At 30.1% G+C, this 8,287-nt stretch overlaps 1 long non-coding RNA gene across 2 annotated transcripts; it reads left to right on the forward strand.

Annotated features, from left to right (window-relative positions):
- LOC149883090 (uncharacterized) lies at positions 1 to 8,287 on the forward strand. 2 transcript variants are annotated; one of them, XR_016444712.1, is made up of 3 exons: positions 1 to 132; positions 3,798 to 4,566; positions 8,003 to 8,287. It is a non-coding gene; the product is annotated as an uncharacterized LOC149883090 (long non-coding RNA). The 2 variants fall into 2 exon arrangements; XR_016444711.1 differs by lacking the exon at positions 8,003 to 8,287 and adding an exon at positions 5,509 to 6,484.

Consider the following 8,287-nt stretch of genomic DNA (forward strand, 5'->3'; position numbering starts at 1 on the left):
CAAGACTACACACGTTAGATCAACATTGAGCTTGTATCGGATAAAGCAGTCTACGTTCTCCATATTCGTGTGCTAGCTGGGATGTATCAAAGGTCAAACTGAATAAAAATAAAGTTCATGTCATTGTTTGAGGTACCCAAATTTTTTTTTTCAACGCACGGATAAAAGTTAAAATCTTTTAAAACATAAATGTATAGAAAACATAAATTAATCACATTTTTTTCGAGCCGGATATTGTTACAACTAACTTATATATAACATAACATAGACACAACTGTAATGCATTATTACTTATAAGATCTATAATGCATTTTCATTTTTCTTTCCGTTATTTTGAAAGAAAAATAGTGTTGGAATATGTCCCGACAATTTCTTTAACAACACGGCTCCAGGTTCTTGATTTTTTTAACTTATAATATTAAAACATAGAACCATTGAAATTTTATGATCCCACAAAACCAAGCCAAGTAAAATTTATTTAGCAGTTATGATATACGTTATAATGTATCTTATTATACACCATATATGTATCTTATTATACACATTCCTTTAGCTACAAGCCAAGAAATCTTTTAACATAAAGCCATTACACAAAGAGGCAAAACACTTAAACAATAAAGCATTTCATTTTAATAATAATGACACGATGGTCGTATTGATTGAAACTTGATACGGTAATCTTTTGTAAGAAATGAAATATCTTAAATTTTAATTTGAAACTATATTCAATAACAAAATTACAAAAAAGTCAATTAATAAATAAAAAATGGTAACTGAACTCTTTACTAAGAGCTTGATGTCTGTGCAGTTGCAAAACAGCTGCTTTCTTAAAATCAAAACATAAACTCGAAGTCTTTGTGATGTGTGGGTTTTTGGATGTACCAACTGGATTTATAGTTTATATTACTTATTGAGTTTCTTTCAATAAACGTTGAATCGTTAGTTACTATTTTTCCGGAGTTTATATTAACCATTGACTTTGATCTCGTAAGAGCAAGAGAAACATTTTTCAAAGGTAACGTTTTTCCTCTGCTCAATCTCTTTTTCTTTGTATCGCTTTCCTTTTTATGTGTAGAATCTGGTGCTCGGTGGTTGCTGTGTCGTAAATTAGATTTTGGCGCTAATTCAAACATGTCTCTATAAATTTGTGTAATAGAAGCATAGCATTTATCAGATATGTACTTTGGCAATAACTCCTCTAAAGTTTCAGCTGACATATTTACAGCAAATTTATTTGTAGTAAATTTATTCCTCAATCTAAAGTTAAAAATTTTAATAAACTCAAAAAAAAAATAATATTAAAAAACAGTTTTTAAAAACAAATGAATTTTTAAGAAGAAAAAAATGAAGTTTTAATTTTTCCTTCAATTTAGCGACGTCTATGTATTAAAATAAACATTAACTTCATCCATAACACCACACTACTAAATGTAGAATAATCGCTTCGAATCAAAAATAATTTTCAATCTTCTAGACAATTCAACAACAAAATATAGTGCTTCCGATATTTTCTAAAAAGCTTTTAATATCAGGGATACATACTAAATATAAGTTTATGACGAAGCTTGCAGCGATTTAAAAGATTAGAAAATATTTTCGGTTTTATAATCCAATTATACGCAAAAAAAAACAATAGTTTTATTCAGTAAAAACGGATGAAATAAAATCTAATAAAGTAAAAAACTCGAAGTTTGTGCAAACTATAAAGTTATTACATATATAAGCTACACTAAAAACTAACATAAAAGTTAAATGTAAAAATGTTAAAATTTTATAACAAAATTGACAACATTCAGCAGCATCGCCAATATTATATTCCTTTTTTCGTCATCAAAAAAGAGGATTTTTTGTGACAGTGACATCGCTGAACTCTATTAGCAAAAATATTCGGATGAGCTCGGGATGCAATCAAAATTTGTTACAGATTTGAAATGCCTCTGTAAGGTGCATATTGTATCTTTAATATTTGCTGCTCTAAAAAATTAATATGAGATTAAGCTTTGTAAACAACATCGACAATAGATGAGCTATTTTATAAACATCTTAGAAAAGAAACCCTTTTAAGGACAATGCAAACAAAAGATCATTTTTTGATGCAGACTGATTTAATATACTAGTAAAATGAGCCGTAACCTGTAGCAGATAAATGGCGTCATTGCTAACTAGTAAGTTAACAAGTAGACACAAAAGAAATTGACCGTCTTTTTTTTTCAATGACCTCATTGGTACGCTTTTATAAAATACTGCTCCAAATCATCCGACGCAATCAAATGACGTCTAATACAAATAATTTAGTTTGCTATTGTCTATTGATGTCTTATTGTGGGTTTTCTACTCCCCTTTACAATTGCTATTACGTGAACCCTCTACAATTTCAAATACTTTTACTTACCTGCTTTGATAATAATAAATCCTTACTCAACTTCAAAGGGCGTAGTGTAAAAATATCTATGCAAGCGAATAATTTTAAGAAAATCTGTAGACCTTATCATCAATTTTCCATGTTTGAATCATAGCAAATGTTGATTATGGAACATTATGTTCCAGATGGTCATTTTTGCGTTCAATTTTTCCATTTTCCATTTAAAACTTTAACTGCGTAAAAAGTCTGAAAAGTAACTATAAATAAAATGAACGCCGTATTGATGCTCGTCACACGTCACACTGTTAGATTGAGAAAACAATATTGCTGAACAATATTAAGAAATTTATTTATAGGTTGCTTTTTATGTATTCATTTCATGGTTTTATCATGCAGCGTTAATAGTTTGTTTGAATAACTTAAATTAAGGGCGCATCTCATGACAAATTAAATTAAAAAAGAAATGTCAGCATAAATATTCTTAGTAGGTTTTAAAGGTGAGTAATACAAAAAAACCTCATCCCAGGGGGGTTTAAGTAGAAACAGAGGTTGCCTTCGTGGAAATAAGTGCAAAAGTAACTTTTAAAGAAAGAAGATGAAGGAGGCATAATTTTAAAAGCCTCATTCTTCCTGTGCTAAAACAAAAAAAAACTTACGCCCTTTTAACAAAAATCGATTCCTATAGCGGACGTTCTTTTTCTATACAGGTGGAAATTTTAAATTAATTGTGCTCGCCGACAGCGTTGAAAAAGCCATTCGAAGAATATCATTGAAGCTTCATACTTATTTAATACTTTTTTTATTCTGAAACTGTACCAAAAGCGCATCTCTTTTTTAGTAATTCTTAGCTATGTTTTACCGTGGAAAATGTCAACTAAAAAAACCATTATTTTGCATTTGGCATAATAATTTTAGAGCACTGATTTGACATAATAATTTTAGAGCACTGATTATGTATCCTTATCTACTACAAATCGGTGTTGGTTCCAATTTGTATGTTGCTTTCCTTTGTAAAATGATATTTTCATACCAGACTTTTTCTTTTGTGCAATTTTAAATATTGTTATCATTTGAAATATTATTATTATTTGAAATACTATTAGACATGTTGATTTTTATATAAAAGCGTCGAGAATTGGTAAAACTGGCTAAAGTAAAATCGTTTCTTAATAATGAAACAGGAAACAACACCTGCACAATCAAAAATAACTGAAGATTAATATCATTTTTTTCTAGGTTAATCTTACTTTTTATGCTGGTTCCAAAAAGGATTTTAGAATTTTTGTAGCGCATCAAGTTTTTAAGAAACTCTGAGATTTAATTTTATCAAACTTAATTTCTTTTGTTATAAGCAGGAAGGCCAAATCAAGATTTATTTCCGAATAATAAACAAAATTTGTTTGAGTGAATAAATTCTCTTTTTTTTGTTTTTCAGACATTGATCAAAATTATTCTGGAGATTTCTAGAAAGTTCTGCACTTAACTCTGATGCTGTTGCATCTGCAATGAATTGGTATTTATTAATTAGAAAAGGAAACTTGAATAGAAAGCATATAAACTTTCATTTGGATGCAAATTCGGCGATTATAATAAAATCTCGCTCTCTCATGCTGCATTTCATGTGTTACCTTAGAAAATGGTGGAATGTTGGAGGACCCTTAATGTCATTTTCAATTATAATTATTTAACGTGAACCAAAGAATCATGTCAATAAGTTTTATCATCCTGTTACAAACACTGACATGGAAGAAAATCCTAAAATCAAAGGTGAAATAAACATCGAAGGGACTTAAATTACAATGAAAATTAATGAATGATTAGATAAAGAATTGATGGAAATTTGTATTTATTTTACCAAAGAAATTGACATCCTGTCGGTATTTATTCCACCTTTGATTTGAGGATTTTCTTCCAAACCAATATTGCTCCGGTAATCTATTGTTATACTTTTAATGATTGTGGTTTTATGATAAATATCTCCAAATACTTAGAGTAATGAGTGAATTTGTTGCGGGGAAAATCTGAAAAAAAGAACGTTTATGATTTTCAAAATGGTTTCTGGCGAAACCAACCCGTACACAAGTAAAATGGCAACAACATTGGGGGGAACCATGTTACCAACCACTTTATCAAATATAAGCTGAACCAGATTTATAATGCTGACGAACTCGATTTGTTTTATCGGCTCCGACCAAATAAATCATGTAGGTATAAATATATAATAAATCTTATAGGTATAAATGTATAATATATAATAAATATATATCATATATTATACATTTATACCTATAAGTATAAATGTATAATATATAATATATATTTATTATATATTATATATTATACATTTATACTTATAGGTATAAATGTTTAATAAATATAGGTGTAAATATATAAAAAATATTACTAATCTTATAAATCCTATCTTAAAAATAAAAATTGCAAAATTTAAATTGTCCAGATGCTTCAAAAACGTAAAGCATTTGCCATTATCGCATCCAGAACAAGAGTTGGATGGATGCCACACTGTATGAGCAAAAAGTTTTGTGAAATTTATTAGCAGTTTACGAAGGAAGAACGAAAAAATTGTTTTATTAGTAATAATTGTCCAGCCCAAACAACAATTTATAATCTCATACAACCATTTACAATCTCATACAACCATTTATAATCTCATACAACCATTTATAATCTCATGTTAATAGAATTGATCTTTCCATCACCAAACACAGTGTGGAACTTCAGAACTTTGTGGTGGCTAAAAATCGAAAAACTTAAGTAAAAAGTTTATGGCATTTTTTTAGTTATCCTGTGATAACTCAACCTCGACCAAATTTTCGTCCTTCCAGGTGAAAAGTTATCCTGTGATAACTCAACTCAACCAAATTTTCGTCCTTCCAGGTGAAAAGTTATACTGTGATAACTCAGCTCAACCAAATTTTCGTCCTTCCAGGTGAAAAGGTTTTTGAGAAATTTTGAGAAAACCGAAAAAAACTCCAAACTCACTTAAAAAGAATTAATTTTAACATAAAATTTTAATATCACATCTTATATCATAAAAATAATTGTCATATTGCTAAAACTATTCTGAGTCAGAGTTTTCACCCAAACTTTTGTCATCTTCAAACTTTTCTTAAAATTTTTTTTAGAACATGAGAAAGTTCGATGGCATCTTAAGCTTTTGTTAAAACCGGGTTTATAAGTTGATAGAGCTAATGAGAGCGCCAGACGATCCTATAGTCCGTACAAAAATTCGCTTCTCCATTTATTTTACGAGTGTGGAGTTCACGATACTTCCTGTATAATTTGTTTCTTGACTTCAGGAGCTTCTTCACCCATTACTTTTGGTAATGGGTGAAGCAGTTGTTAATACTTTATGCACTTATGATGGAGCCATAAACCAAGTACCACACAAATTGAGAAACAATTTATTAGTCTTTATACAATATGAATACAACTCCTCTGCAATGGTTTCTTGCTGGAAGTTAATCGAATCAACAGTAATCGCGATCAACATATTTTTGAATTGAACAATCAGGTATATCTAAAAACTCACTTAGTTTCTTTGGATTGGAGAAAGCTCGTACATAAATATTTTTGTACCAGATAAACATTTGAAAAAGAAAGCTTTTCTACCTGCGGCTTGTGATAGACATTACGCGGCATGTTCGTACCAGATACTAAAAAAACTCGAATTAAGACCGTAAGGTTTTCTCAAAAACATACAACAGATAATATTTTTGAACCTAATATTAGAAATATACAATTTATCCTTGAAAGCATCGCTGATATTTTTTCTTAAATCTGAATTTAACAAGAGAATTTAAAAGAGAAGCCAAAGAGTATTTTTTGAAAGTGATTGTTAAAAACTTTATCTGACTTCGGTTCTAACGAAAAGATGGCTGGTTCTAACAACGATAAAAGATGGCTGGGGAAAGTTTTATTCTTTACCGATTTTTTAAAAAAAGTCTTTAAGAATGTTACATACGATTTTTTTTTTCGGAATATTTAACTTTTTCACTAAATATCTCTAAAACGGTATAACTCAGAACATTCATACTTTGGATTTTTTCTTATCCAATGTATTCCTAATAAAACTCCGTAATTAAATGCAGAATTTTAAAATGTGACATTTTTTGCTTTTTGACCACCTGATTCTACACTGTGCACTACCTCAAAACTCCAACCGAAAATTACAACCTAAAAGTATTTGCAACTGCTTGCTTAAAGCTGTAATTTCAGAGAAAAAAATGCTAGATGCAAATGATTCCTTTAAAGAATTGATAGAAATGCTTGCGGTTCATACCTCTGGATTCTTCCCTGAAAGAACAAAGGTGAAAGATTTATTGTCAATAAATGATGTTGTCAACACTACGGAGCCGATAATGAATACTGAAGAGATTAAATTTAAAGGGGAAGAAAATTTTAAGGTGAAGAAGATGAAGTTAGTGATTTAAATTTTTTAATCGAATCAACTTGCCCTCACTTGGGTATTGTACGTTAAGCCCTGGACGTACTACGAAGCTACAAGCTGCACTATCATGTATTATTCATTGCTACTATCATGTATAAACATTGAAGCTGAAATATTTGTTTTATGTTTAAATGTTTAACAAATTTTGATGGTTAGTTGTTTGGATAGCATGCTTTTGTAGTTTGGATGGCATTTTTTTAGTTCAACAAACAATTTATTGGTAGCTAGTAAAAGTAAGTGTAATTTGGATGGAGGATGGCAGGTATAAAAAAATTCATAGTCCTCACCATGAAATAAGGGTTCATGGACACAGTTTTTAAATCTCGCGTTTAAGTAGAGTTTTTTTCTTTTCAAAGCCTTTGAGCTTGCTTTATTAAACGAGTTTACATACTTCTTCACTGAGCCACTTGTCAACAAAGAAAATGATATTCCGTTTTGTAGATCATGGAAATGGGCTTTAGGACATTAACGTCAAATGTAAGGACAGGTACAGCCGTGTGCTTGGGTACAACCAATGATATTTGCCTGATTCGGATCACTTGCAAAAGTGTAAAGCATATTCAGCTTTTCCATTTTCAGCAAATTCATTAGTCTTTAGATTTCTGTAGGTCTCTGTCACCTCCAAGGCTAAGTCAGTAATAAATACTTTTTTCACACTTGCGTCAAGAATCAACAGAAAGGTCTGAACGCACTAAAGCTTGCAGCCAAAAACGCTAATTATATGACATTCTTTTGTCCACATTGCTATTTCTTCTTGACGAATCTACTAGCAACATTTTCTTGCGCTCTTTCATTACCATTGTCAAAAATTTTGGGTAATAATAATTACAGTATGCACATCTTACTTATCTACACCTTATATGCTCAAGTGATTGTTGGTTGATATGAAATTTGAAATAATTCTCCATTAATTATGATTCAATAATGAGTATTTACAAAAATAAATTTGTTTTTTAAATGATTTTAATTGCAAACATCAAATAGTATTTCAAATTATTATTTTTATTTGTTCTGGAGTTTTTGAATTCATATATTCAAAACCATTGTTATTTGCAAACAGCTCATTGATAAAATATGTCAGGCTCATGTAATTATGATTAATTAATCGCATACACAAAAATGTAATTATTTATTTGAGGATCGTTTTTTTTTTCACATTGATCTTTCAGGAGTTCTCGGATTCGCTGTCCATCGAATATACCTACTTTCAGCCTCTCCATGGTTAGCGATGAAAACTTTTTACATATGTACCTGAAACAGGTACCATATAGCATTATATATCTTTTCTCGGTCAACCAATGGCTCAGCGGTAATATTTTTTTGGCCCGTTCTTTCAGCAGCCACAGTCTTCTCATCCAGTATTGATGTTTAACTCGACTGTCGCAAAGACATGTAAAACATGGGAATTTGGTACATCACATTGGTGACCAAGAAGAAAATTAACCAGCTTCAAA

Source organism: Hydra viridissima, unplaced genomic scaffold (genome assembly GCF_058129835.1).
Source record: "Hydra viridissima isolate aposymbiotic clone 2 unplaced genomic scaffold, HvirCarnegie_v1 scaffold_10, whole genome shotgun sequence".
Classification (NCBI taxonomy): domain Eukaryota; kingdom Metazoa; phylum Cnidaria; class Hydrozoa; order Anthoathecata; family Hydridae; genus Hydra; species Hydra viridissima.